The following is a 14,309-nucleotide window of genomic DNA, read 5'->3' as shown; positions in this document are numbered from 1 at the left end:
GCAGCAGGCATAGAGCTAATTACTACAAATACAAAGAACATGGATTTAGGAGTTCCAGGGACCTGGCTTCTTTCCTGGGCTCCATTATTTACTAATAATGCAATCTTAGGCAAATTGCTTAACTGTTCTGTTGCAAAACCACTAATTCCACTTCAGTTATTGTGAGGAACATAGGAGGTATTAACTACATGCAAAGTTGCTAGGGCAGTGACCAGGAATCAACAGATGTAGAACCAAAAGGTTACTGTCACAGTATAGACGGACCAAAGGAGACAGGACAACTTAACATAGTATCTTGGATGGTATCCTGGTACAGAAGGATATTAGGTAAAAGCTGAGAAAATGTAAAGTTATGGGCTTTGGCTAATAGTCATGTAGCAGTATTGGTTAATTTTGATGTACCATACTAATGTACAATGTTAATAAAACTGGTGTGAGGGTCCTGGGTGGCTCAGGTTATGATTCCAGGGTCCTGGGATAGAGTCCAGAGTTGGGCTTCCTGCTCAGTGGGGAGTCGGCTTCTCCTTCTCTCCCTGCCACAACTCCTGCTTATGCTCTGTCAAATCTTTAAACAAGACCCTGGGTGGCGCAGCGGTTTGGCGCCTGCCTTTGGCCCAGGGCGCGATCCTGGAGACCCGGGATCGAATCCCACATCGGGCTCCCGGTGCATGGAGCCTGCTTCTCCCTCTGCCTGTGTCTCTGCCCCTCTCTCTCTGTGAGACTATCATAAATAAATAAAAATTAAAAAAAAAAAATAAAAAAAAAAAATAAAATAAACAAGACCAACAAGGAAGAAGTGGTGTGAGATATATGGAACAGAGTATGTACTAACTTCATGCTTCCTAAATCTCAATCTATTCTGAAATTTAAATATGAAAAGTATGATATTTCCTTCTGATCTACATAGTCTTCACCCTCAAGAAATTTTCCCTTTACCAACTCCTACTACTTAGGTAAGGTCAAACTCTGAACAGTATTTAACCAACTAAAGACTATCAGAAGGAGACAAGATGTGACACATTTCAGAGCTTTTAACTCTATCAAAAGCTAAATCCTTGAACATTTAGGATAGAGCAACTTTACGGAAGAATAGTTCTCAAAAGAGGTTCTAAAACATTACAGAATTGTCAAGATAAATGAAAAGGGCCACACTACTGGAGAGTAACCAAAACCTCATGAAAATATATAAGATGTATTGTGGTTGTTGAAACGGAATGCCATGAGTGGGGTGGGGTGGGGGGCTTCCTGTACTACTATCCTAAGACTGTAACACATTTACTGGATATTGTTTTTGCTAGTTCAAACTTCACTTTTCTTTAACACATTAGAGAGTTCAGGCTGGAAAGAGACTGCCTCTGAAGGCTACAGACAAGTATATATATATATAATAAATCTTTCTCAAAACATTACAAAAATTATGTTAGTAAAGGACTGGTCCCTACTTTAATTCATATTAAGGAGATAAAATGTGTGATGTACTATGAATTGACCTAGCTTCACTTTTCCAGGGAGCTCAAGGAATTGGGTGACAATATAAAGGGATAACGTAAGATTTTTCTTATTGTATTTGTCTACATTAAAAAGCCAGTGTCCAAAGTACTGGCTGAAAGTTGGCATATAGACTTTTTTTTTTTTTTTTAACATTCATTAAATCAGGTCCCTAATCTTTGTAGCCCCTTTAAAGGCAGTTTACAAAATAGAGAAATAAATACAAAGCCACTTGCCAGAATGCACAGAAAAGTAGTGATAGGGGCTTTGAATTGAATTGTGTCAGTGACAAAATAGGTAGCATCCTAACCCCAGGTGCTTGGTATTTGAAATTAGGGTCTTTGAAGATGTGCAAAGTGAGGTCATTATGATGAGCCCTAATCCAATAGGGCTGGTATCCTTACAACAGACACATAGGGAAGAAAGCCACATGACAACTGAGGCAGAAACTAGAAAGACAAATGTACAATTGAAGGAATACCAAGGATTGCCAACAACCACCAGAAGCTAGGAGGAAACAGCTAAGGCTTCCCTTGAGCCTTCAGAGGTAGTGGAGGCCTGCTGACTCTGACTATGGACTGCTGGCTGCCAGCACTGAGACAGCAAGTCTGTTGTTTTAAGCCACTTAGTTTGTGGCACTTTGGCAACTTCTAGGAACGTAACACAGTAAGAAATCCAGAAACATTGGCTGCCATTACTGTGTCACTAGAACCATAAAGGCAGCCAAATATGGAGAAGGGATTAACAAATGCCAACAGGTAAGGAATCCAACTGTAGTAACCAAAAGAAGAGAGAAAGCACAGTGAGCCCCCACTGTACCTGGTGTCCAGAGGAGACTGATCTTTAACTTGGGTTCAAATCTACATGCCAGCACTGCCACAGCTCGGAGATTCATTAACTTAATTTCAAAATACACATTCCCTTACAGCCTCTAGGAACCTGTTCACAAATACCCGCAGCAGCCTAAAATTGATATTTTGGCTTTTAAAGAAGACAGGTGCCATGATTTTCCATCAGGTAAAATCTAGCAATTTCCTTCACTCAGAAAGTGAACCTGAAGACATCAAGACTGTTTCCAATTATCATATGAAAGGTTTTGAATTCTTAAGTATTGAAGTATTTCCCTTCACTCCCCTAAAACATAAGAGGCAAAATTCTGAATTTTGCCATCATGTGCTTATCTGAATTGTTTAAATGGGAAAAGAGTAAGGTCATTATTAGATTCTTCAGTATAAATAAAAAGTGTCCTCTCTCAAAATTTATTAGCATTTTGAATATTAAAAAGAGCATACATTAGTAACAAATACAAGACTGGGGCCACCAAGATGTGTCCACTTGACCTAAGCCATTTACTCATCACTGTACCTAGAGGAGGGAATCACAGTATAACTGGTGGGCATTTTGCAAATGAAAGGCTGTTATTAAATGGAGAACCTAATTCCTAGATCACCCCAAGCTGTAGCTCCAGAAAGGGAGAAGAGTTGCAATTTATTTAAAAGAGAGAGCCAGCTGTTGTCTGGATATCTTAAGCCCTCTCAAGTAAGGGATGGGCAGAGCTAGCTAGGGAGAGATAGGGGGCTATATGATTAGGCATGCAAGGGCTAGGTCTTCAGTCTCACAGAAATCCCAGATGTGGAAAAGAGCTGAGGCACACAAAACCAGAGATAAGGGGATATAATGGGACTAACAAGACTACCTCCTTTGTCTTAAATGTCAGAGATAAGATCTCTAACAGCTACAGCTGGATCACTGAAAATTACCAAACTTCAAAAAGAAAGTAAACATAGTGCTATCAGTGATAGAGATGTCAAGAAGATTTAAGTCTCCCAGTCAATTGTCAATTAAAGACAACCAGTGAAAGCCCATTCCGGAACCCCACCCCCACCCCCCACCCCACCCCCGCCCTCTTGAGAGCCTTTTTCTTTCCTTTCTGGTCTCACCTTCGCTTAATGACCTTTCACTTCACTTCACCTTTTTGTGTCTGGGGAGATTCATTCTTCCACTCGTGAGACAAGAATCCTGCAATCCTGTAACACTATGAATCACCTGTTTATAGAGATGCCAGAAGCAAAACTTTTTAGAACGAATCCTCCAATCCACTCACTAGTTTGCATATCTGAAGAAAGGAAGCGCTCAGGTAAAATGCCCTAATGTGTAACTTTTAGAGGGTTAGCAGAGTCTACGAACTTCTCTCCTAATGGCCTGTTAGTATTAAGATGTCAAAAACTTCTATTTGTTGAAATATTGCTTATCCACACTAAGTGCAGCTAATGTTCTATGCCAAGTTCCTACCCCCTGGAACTTAGGTAACAAATTTCTCATCTTCCCCAGGAAGAGGAGTCTGGGAGAGGAGCTTGGCCCCTGAATCCTAGCAGTGTGGAGAACAAGGTGCGCAAGGGCCGTGCTGGGCCCCTGGCTGCATTGGGGAGCCAAGGCTTATTGTTGAGACGGAAGCAAGTTGCTGTACAAATTCCAGATATTCTTACACTTACCACAAGTAACGCCGAAGACTTCAGCGAGAGTCTGGCACCCAGTGTGAGCAGAGCCAAACGCACGAAGCTGGAGCAGCTTTAGCAAAAGCTGGGCCATGAGAGCAATTGAGCACTGGAAAAGGAACCCTGCCACTGTGTGGCTTCCTGATGTCGCGGCAGTCTAGGCCCCCGGTGGGTACAAACCATGTCTACGCTCCGCCACTCACCCCAGACCCCTGTTCCCTGGCCCGCCCGGGCGGGGTCCTTGGAAGAGGTCAGGAGCACCTGCGCTGGGTCGTGGGAAGGTGGGTTTCAGGGTGGCCACCGTCCCCCAACCAGGGTCAGAGCTGTGGTCGTGCAGCCCATGAGCTAAAACACAGCATCTCTCTCCACTTCGCCCCCTCAGGCCGTCAGTTAATAGACCCCGGGGAGGGGCTTCCGCCACGGTCGGGCCCACGGGCTGCACGTGGAGGCCGCATTCGCCTTGGTCACAGATGCACCACGTGCCTGGCACATGAGGCACATGAGGTCTTTGTCTCAGCGCATCCAAGTGAAGCGAGGCCCGCCGAGGCGGAGAGCAGATGCAGGGTGCCTGGGGCGGACAACGTTAGGGCAGGTAGCCAGGTACTTCATGGGGCCCGCACACACCTGGTGTGCATCCCGGTGATGACCATCACCACCCAAGCTCACAGTAAGTGCTTGGCCAGCTCAGACTTCGTGGGTTTAAACGTCATAATCAACTCTGGGACCAGCCAAACTACTTAAGCATAATTAACTGGGACACTGGTTGAACTCCTTGACCATTCTGTGCCTCGATATCCTCTCTCCTGGTGATGTGGAGGTAATGGTAGTTCCCACTTCATAGAATCTTTTCTGGGAATTATACAAACTAACCAGCATTTAGTCACTGAGTCTGGAACATGAGTGCTTAAATGATGTTGTGGTAATAAATGGTGCTATTTTTTCACACATTCCTCCCCATAAAGAGCACATAAATCCTTATCAGACCCACAAGAGCACTATCTAGAGATCACAGTCCATAGGGCTCTAAACCACCACAGGGCTGGCTGCTAAGGAAATTGGTGTGATGTCCCAAAGGAGATGAGACTGGGGGACAGATGAGAGTAAGGGAAGCATCCTAACTGCAGGGAAAATTGAAGGTGAGATACATTGCAGGAGGAGAACCAGAAGTTGGGGTTCTGTCTATAAGGCTCTGAGAGACCAATATGTTGGTCTAAGACACCAATAATCTACTTGCAAGTGGCTTGCTAGCCCATTTTTTCATGGATGAGAACTTTGCAGTCATTTTTAAACAAATATAGTATAATACCTTTTAAAAAAAGGATGATGCTTATGTGATTTGCTTATAAATTAGAAAGAGGTGTAAGTGGAAGCTCATTATTTATCTTGTTGCAAAAAAGCTTCTATATGTGGTTGTTTCAGAGAATACATATTAAAAAGCTGTGACCCCAGAGACATGGTAGTGGAGGAAACAGAAATAGTTGTTCCTAACACTGAAAAGTTTGTCACTTAGTAGGTCCTTTAAAAAAAAAAAAGATCATTTCTTCTGGTGGTAGTAAAACGTGACCTCACTTCCATTCAAGACATTTTCTTCATATTTATGCAGTTGACTACTGCTTACAGAGATAAGATACAACTCAGCGATACATGAGAGCTTGTCTCACAGAGTTGAAAAATGAATCGGACAACATAGACTGAGCAAAGCAGTAGAGGCCTATTAAGAGATACAGAGAAAGTGCTCAGAAATCAGAGGCATCCCTACAGGGTTGCCCATTGAGGGCTTTTATGGTCTCTCTTTTATAGGAAATTGACCAGGGAACTTGGTAAGTTTCTTGTCAATATTAAGGTGGATATTTAGAACAAAGGTGGGCTTGTAACTACCATAATAACAAACAAGATATTTTTGTAGAAATCATAAACCCAAACAAGGTGTTCCCTTCTCTCTGATTGGTATCTTTTCCATAATATTTCTCTACATCTGGGATTTCTGTGACTCTAGTAAGGTAGCCCATGGCCTTGAGATTCTTGTGCCTTCTTGGTTTGAGCAGGGACTATTGATAACATCTTAATGATTTATTTTTATTTTATTTTTTTTTTTTATTTTTTTTTTATTTTTTTTTTTCATCTTAATGATTTATTTCTGTGATTACTTAGTGGTCATTAAAAGGGAGACATTCCCTAACATTTTGGAGCTAGGGAACCAGGTTTATTTTTTCTGTTTTTACTGTCTTAGCTCTGTTTAGTGGGTATGGGTAGGAGCCTGACTTTGGGGCCTTTCCCTTATCTTTTGCTGCCTAGCCCTGTCTCCCCGTAACTCATTCCTACATCATCGGGACCAGTTTCAGTCACCCAACAGACTATTTAATTTTTGTTCCATGCTGCACACTGAATGAATACATGGCGCATCCTCACTATGTGGAAGGAAAAAAAAGCTCCTTTTTTTCTGAAAACAAAGAGTGATATTGGGTTTTTTTGAAAAAACAGATGTCATGTCAGTTCAGGCTGCTCTAACAAAGTGGCACAGAGTGAGTGGCTTATAAACTACTGAAATGTATTTCTCATAGTCCAGGAGGCTGGAAGTCCAACATCACAGCACTGTCCTGGTCAGGCAAGGACTCTTTTCTAGGCTGCAGACTTCCAGTTTAAAGCTCACATGGCAAAACAAACAAACAAACAAACAAACAAACAAACAAAAAAAGTGTGGCAGTTCTGTTGTATCCTGCACTAATCCAATTCATCAGGTCAGAGCTCAAAGCCCCACTTCATAATGCCATAACATCAGATATTAGGATTTCACCATATGAATTGTGAGGGACACAAATATTCAGACCATGAAAGCAAGTAAGCTTAATGGCCATTTTGATAGTTTATATAACATTTCAAAGAATTTTTCACCAGGCTGTCTTCTCCATCTGTACCTCTGTAGTTCTCTATGTCTCCACACTCTAAGTAACTTGGAGGCCTAAGCAAATCCTGTTTCTTACCTTTATCACTAGATAGATTGTTTTTAAAATATTTTATTTATTTATTCATGAGAGACACACAGAGAGAGAGAGGCAGAGACACAGGCAGAGGGAAAAGCAGGCTCCATGCAGGGAGCCTGATCTGGAACTCGATCCCTGGTCTCCAGGATCACATCCTGGGCTGAACCACTGAGCCACTTGGGCTGCCCAAGCCCATAGTTTGTATTAAGGATTCACACTTAGTCTTGTATAGATCTATGAATCTTGGCAAATGGATAATATCGTATATCCAACATTACAGTATTATACAGAAAAATTTCACTGTCCTAAAAGTTCCTTATGTTCCATGTATTCATTCCATCCAAGCCCTGGTAACCACTGATTTTTAAAAAATATTCTTTATTATTTTGACTTTCCTGTAAGTTAGAATCATAGTATGAGCCTTTAAGATGGACTTCTTTTGCTTAATAGTATGTATTTAAAGTTCCTCCATGTCTTTTCATAGCTTGATAGCTCGTTTCTTTTTAGCACTGAATAATATTCCATTGCATAGATGTACCATAGTTTCCTTAACTATTCACCTTCTAAAGGACAGCTTGGTTAGTTCTAAGTTTTGGTAACTATGAATATATGAGTAGATTTTATATGGCCATAAGCTTTCAACTCCTGTGAGTAAAAACACAATTGCTGGGCCATGTAGTAAGATTATGTTTAGCTTTGTAAGAAACTAAAGAAGTCCAAAATGACTACTCCATTGTGCCTCTCTACCAGCAGTGAATGAAAATTCCTATGGCTCCACATTGTCACCAGTGTTTTGTGTTGTCAGTGTTTTGTATTCTAGCCATTCTAATAGACGTATAATGAATGGTATTGAGTTGTTTTAAGCTGTCATCTCTTAATGACATAAATGTTGAATGTCTTCTCATTTGCTTTTTTTTTTTTTCTATCCATGTGTCTTCTTTGACAGGATGTTTGATCTTTTGTCCTTCTTACTGAGTTTTTAGAGTTTTCTGTATACTTTGGATACAAGTCCTTTTATCAGTTTTTCAAATTTTTTTTCTCAGTGTATGGCTTGTCTTTTCATTTTCTTAACAGTGTCCTTCACAGAGCAGAAGCTTTTCATTTTAACGAAGTCCAACTTTTTTTTTCCCATGGAGAGTGCATTTGATATTGTATGTAAACTCAAAAGCATCTAGGCTTTCTCCAGTGCTATCTCCTGGAAGTTTTTAAAGTTTGCATTTTAAATATATGTCTATAATACAATTTGATTTTTTAAGAAGGGTGTGTTATCCATGTCTACATTCTTTGTTCTCCTTGTAGATGTAGAGTCTTTATAGCACCACTGAAAAACCATATTTTCTCCATTTAATTGCTTTTGCTTCTTGATCAAGGACCAGTTGATAATATTTGTGTAGGTCTAATTATGAGCTCCCTATTCTATTTCATTGGTCTATTTGTTCTTTTGCCAATACCACACTATCTCGATAAATGTAGTTTTATGGTAAGTCTTGAATTCCTGTGAAGTGGCCAGGGACCAAATAAAGCAGTGCTTTGTTAACCATAATGAAGAGTTGGAATTTTACTTTAAACATGAAGGAAAGCCATTTAAGAGAGTTAAGTGGAAATTGCCATGATCTAATTTATTTGTTAATATGCTTATTTATCATTTAAAAAAATACTCTGGATAACGTTTGGAGATTGGATAGTGGAGCCAAGAATTTAGAGTCAGACTGGTTAGGAGGCTTTGAAGCAAGTGAGAACTCCTAGAAGAGTCAGATGTCAGATTAGCTAGACATAAATATCTCCTTTCAAATTTCCTCCTGATTCAATAAGCATGGAGTCTGAACTGAAAATAGGAGCTGTGCAGAAAAGATCTGTTCATAAATTCAAGAATCCAAAGGTAAAATCTGACAGGTTCTGATAGTGTAATATTAAGAGGGAGATGTCAGGCTTAGATCATCTCTAATAGCCTGTAGTTTAACCATGTGCTCTCTTCTTTGGTGCATTTACAAGATGCTTGAGCTTAAAGAAATGATCTGAAGTTAGTTGAGGAAGATGAGCATAATTAAATGGCCCTTTTATTCTGGTTTATCCTAAAAGATATTACTGCTCTTTGAATCAAATGTCTAATTAGTTTCTTCCTTGTGTATTTGATAGGCCCGGTAGCAATATCTGCCTATCTAGAAGGTTGAGTCTTTCAATTTTTAGCTAAATTGAAAGCTAAATTAACCTCCTCATGTTTTAGGACAGGTTCTTTATCTACCCTTTCCATGCTGCCTACCCCATTCTTCCCCTACAGTATTTTTAACAACTTAGTTTTACCACAGTTAAAATCATAAAACAAATTGAATAAAACAGGAGACTGAGGAGAAATATGAAAAGTTAAGTTTTGCAAAAAGAACAATAAACGGTAGATTGGTGTTTAAGGATGCAGGGTTGGAAATGGTAGTTTTGTGTTTGAATATCAGCCCCACCAATTGACTGTTGACCTGAACACTTTTATTTTCAGTTATCTTCTTATACATCAATTTCTTTACTGTGTAAAATGATAATAAAACTAACAACTTCATCCTAATGTTGCTTTGGGAATTGAATCCTTCCTACAAATCTCAGTATTCTTTATGCCAAGGAAGGACAAGAAACTGATTATGGGTAATCTCTAGAAGTCTATTCCACAGCAAATGATGTAGAGGTACCTTTAGTTAGATAGGACAGATTTAACAACCATACTAAAGACAATAGGGACTAAGGCCCTCCAAGAGTCTTCCTTAAGAGGAGATGGATGCAAGCAACATTTGGTATGCATGATGCAATCTACATCCTACTAAGTAATGACTTACATGCAGATGTTCTGGAGTTCTTGGAATCATCAAGGCTCTATTGATTTTAAATCTAACCCATCTGGCTACTGTTTACCCTATCCCCACACAACTGCTACCCAGAATCTCCAGACCCCTTTAACTGAATTTAACAGAAGACAGGCAAAGAGACAAGTTCTAAAAGGAGACCTATGCCATGTGGATTTTAAAAGGCTTTTATTTTTTAGGCTTAATATCAATAGGAGTTGACACATCATTCACTAAAGGCTGAGGATGGGAAGTAATTATTCAAGCAAAATCCATAAGGCATTTTTTCCTCCATAAGTTGGAGAAACATTTCATAGACTATAAAGGATTCCTGGTATTTCTGGAGGAATTCTACAAATATTTCCCCCATGCTGATATGATTGTTTTGAGAATGATAACAGTAACACAACAAAAACTATTGGACAATGACAATACATCCAATTTGTGAAGTCCTTTCCCATCCATGTTTAGTACTTGTATTAATTTGCTAGGACTGTTGTAACAAAATGCCATAGACAGGGTGGCTTAAATTTATTTTTTATAGTTCTGAAAGATAGAAGTCTAAGGTGTTGGCAGGTTTGGTTTTTCCCAAGATTTCTCTCCCTGGCTTGCATACAGCCACCTTCTTGCTGGGTCATCAAATGGACTTTACTCTGTATGTGCATGCCCCTTGGTGTTTTTTCTTTTATAATAAGGACATCAATCATAATGGATCAGGGCCCCACCATTAGCTACATTCTGTAGTACCAGGGATTAAGTCTTCAACATATGAATTTTGGGAAGACACAGTCCAGCCCATAAGAGTGCCTAAACATGCCAGCTTGATATGGTGTTGATATGGTATTTTTGCATTGGCCAAGGAACATAATGCCATCAACCAGCCATGTAACAGTGAGTAACAATGAGACCTATCCCTTGAAAATAGCATTTGTTGCCCTGGTAGGAAAGCTGAAGACTAAATCTGCAGTGACTTCAACCTTTAAGGGTAATGGCAGCCCAGAGTTTAGAATACTTGAAAATTAAGGTAAGTGTTCCTCAGAAGCCTCACCTAGGTTGATAATTTAGAGAAGACTCCTTAGTTTCTCTTGGCTCTTGTCTTTCCATCTGAGTTTCATTGTTAGTATTTCTGATTTTATTCCAGAAATCTTAAAGCATGTTTCTGGCCAACTTGAAAAAAGATTCGTAGGAACTGTCTGCAAACTATATCTATTTGAAATGAAATAGCAAAACTAAATGACAGTAAGAATAATTCCCACATTTGCTGCTTGTTCCAAGTATTCTAAGAAAAATACATATTTACCAAGTCATAACAATAATAGATAGCATTTGTTAAGTAACTACTTTGTGTAAGGTTTTCTTTTTCAAGATCCTTACAAGTATTATCTTGTCTTTACAACAGCACTGTGCTTTAGATTGTGTTATTATCTTCATTTTATGATGAGAAAATTGTGTAGGAGAGAGATTTTAAAACTTGCCCAAAAGTAAAGAGTTAGCAAGAGTTAGTGTTGTAATTACCATTCAATCAGATTGGTTAAGAGTCATCATGCGTGGTTCATGCCTCCTTCCTGATTATGAAAGAAGTCATATTTATATTTAAGTTATTCTCATTTAGTTAAATACTAATTGCATGACATAGATTAACAAAAAGAAGCAATGAAAGCAACTTGCCCAAAACACCTCAGAATGTTTAGTATTGAATCTTCAAGAGACTGAGAATTTTGGAGTACAAATACATACTCATGAAAGAAGCTTAACATTTCCCATTTTGAATGCCTGGGATGAAATATGCTTTGAAAACTGGGGGAAAAAGTCAAAGATCTTAAACCAAAGAAATACTGAGGAAATATCTCTATAAAATAAAAAGAACACTGGTATGTTTGTATTTCCCCCTAGACTCCTCTTGTGCTATGGTTATTACTTTAATCTAAATCACCTTCTTCCCCAGCACACTTGTAATGTCAATCGATATGGCTTCCCTTGCTACCAAAAGTCCAGCAGAACTGATTTCCCAATTCCAGTTTTTTAATCTTTCTAGTGATTGGCATAGCAATAGTAGCACAGACTGATTTATATTAAATGAATGTTTGGAGATCATTTTAAATAAGTCTTCCATTTCTGAAAAAAAATAAAAACAAATGAGGAGATGTACAAGTTAATATGGTGAAAACATGTACCCATGTACATGCTTCAAAAGCAAACTCCTCTTAGTTATTTTCTTTTCTGAACTTAGATTAAATTCATGACACTAATGACTGCATCATATTGAAAAGGACACAATTCAGTGGAAGGCACTTGAATTCTATAAAAATCATCAGAAACTGGAATTTTTCCTACATTCACAATATTCCTATAGTAACGAAAATCTTTTTTTATATATACTTTAAAACTAGAAACATTAAAAGGCTCATCCTCTTAAGTGATATGTAGTAGTTATTTTTATGTTTATTCTCAGCAAATTCATATAGGAGAAAAACTGAACCACACATACTAAAGTAGAAAAAATAAGTCAAGCACCAGGCTAAGAAGGCAAAAAGAAATCCTTAGGAGACCTGAGCACATGCAGCAACTACAGAATCATCTTAGAACTAGGAAAGACTTTGAGGTCCTCTATGTGTATGTCCTTCAGTGCTGTGTCCTGTTGTTTTGATTTTTATTATGAACTCCTACTCAGTTGATACAGGTGAAAAACAAACCTGAGTAACCTGATTTGTCATGAGCAAATCGAACTGGCATGACAACACTGGAACTATTTCTCTTAAATGTTTTTAGAAATCCTAAGTAAAATTATTTTGTGTTGCCAATTAATATGTTGCTGATATGCTTATATTCTTTTGTTGTGTTACAATTCCTTCATGTATATAATAGACAGCTGACTCGTGATTTGCTAAGGCCTTTTTCATTAATACTCATCCTCCCATCTCCTTAGAATTTAAGTGTGTCATTCTTCATGAGCCTGCTTTTTGTAAATAATATGATTAGCAGAGCCAGGGTAAGTACAATCCACTTGATACAAACAACATAGCATTAACTGCTGTAAGTTATTATTTATATAGTTTTTCTTTTTATGTATGGTTTTTTATTAATCTTTCATTTTTATTTTTTCCATGACTGTCCCCTCTTCCTTTCCTGAGCCCTCTTCTTTACTAAAAAGGTACCACTCTTTCCTTTGGGTAAATTGTATGTGATACTATATAATATAGTGTGGCTATACTATATTTAGTCTTTTACTTGTTTATTGGCTTTCATCTTTACTTATTTTTCTTTACTATGAATACTTGTTCATTAAATACCTTTGAAAAAAATCTGTATCTATGTGTACTTAATTTCAGGACTTGAGACTTTACCCTCCTTCCAAGCTATCACAAACCTAAAATATTTATTATCTGGCCCTTTATGGAAAAAATTGCTAATTCTTGTTTAGGATCTCATAGTTCGGTTTAAAAAAAAAGTTCTTTTGTTCTTAAAGTGAAATTTGAGATGAAATTAGGTTTTTAAGGTCCAGAATGGCTTTTTTTGGAGGGTTTTTAATGGGGTTCTTGTTATTTTTAGTTATTGCTGGTGTGTGTGTGTGTGTGTGTGTGTGAGAGAGAGAGAGAGAGAGAGAGAGAATGCTTTTTTGGTTTGAATTTTAGATCTTAATACTGCTCATTGGTCTCCTTATGTACTCTTTATAGTTTTTTATTTTGTTTTGTTTTTACTCAGTTCTCATTAAACAGTTTAGTTTCACTAAGTGGATATGCTGATTATTCGACTTGATTATCCTTTCTTTAGCTGTTGGGCCTCCGTGGGTAGGCTGTTATTTTTCTTCTAGGCTCCTAGAAACTCAAGTTTGTTTGTGAGAGTGTCTTCTTGCCGTGGAACCCCTGAAAGGACCAAGACAAGAGAGTCTGATTATGTAGGCTTGCATCATGGGGCAGCTGTTAGTGCTCTGCTGAGCCCCCTGAACGAAACCTTGCTGTTCTCCAAAATCCCCATATTCTTATAGTGGCAAAGCAGGAAAGTCTGAGCTCACAAGCTCAACAACTACTTAAGGTTTGTTTTGTTTTTTAATGAGATGTTAAGGCGAAGGAATAGTCACACATATTCCTTTACTTCAGCCTGGGGAACCAAAGGTCAGACTCATTGTTGGATACTCTCTTCCTGCCCATTTCCAACACCTTGAAGCTCTTCTCCACTAGTTTAACCCATGCCTCAGCTGCATGCACCTGTCCAAAGATCATAGTATTTGTTGTAGGATAAAAGTACCATAGAATTGGGATCAGAGGAAAATGGAACCAAGTTCTAGAATCCCTATATATATGTCAAAAGATTTATGTATGTTGTTTCAATTTAATACCTACAGCATTATTTTAGAAAGAAATGTCAGAAAAAAAAAAAAAGAAATGTCAAGATTTATATAACAAAAACAGAGAAGTTGAGGTTAGAAAATCTAGGACTTTCCCTAGGTATTAATGACAATATAAATAACCCAAGCCCCTTAACAATTTTTTTTAAAGATTTTATTTATTTATTCATGAGAG

General features: G+C 38.3%; 1 long non-coding RNA gene across 1 annotated transcript in view; it reads left to right on the top strand.

The window, feature by feature from the left end:
- Positions 1–4,736: 4,736 nt before the first annotated feature.
- LOC112655891 (uncharacterized) overlaps positions 4,737–14,309 on the top strand; it is a 67,760-nt gene continuing 58,187 nt past the window's right edge. Inside the window, exon 1 of the long non-coding RNA XR_003133938.3 lies at positions 4,737–4,800. This is a non-coding gene — a long non-coding RNA (uncharacterized LOC112655891). The remainder of the gene's footprint in view (positions 4,801–14,309) is intronic.

Source organism: Canis lupus, chromosome 22 (genome assembly GCF_003254725.2).
Source record: "Canis lupus dingo isolate Sandy chromosome 22, ASM325472v2, whole genome shotgun sequence".
Classification (NCBI taxonomy): domain Eukaryota; kingdom Metazoa; phylum Chordata; class Mammalia; order Carnivora; family Canidae; genus Canis; species Canis lupus.
This window is presented reverse-complemented; position numbering and strand designations above follow the sequence as displayed.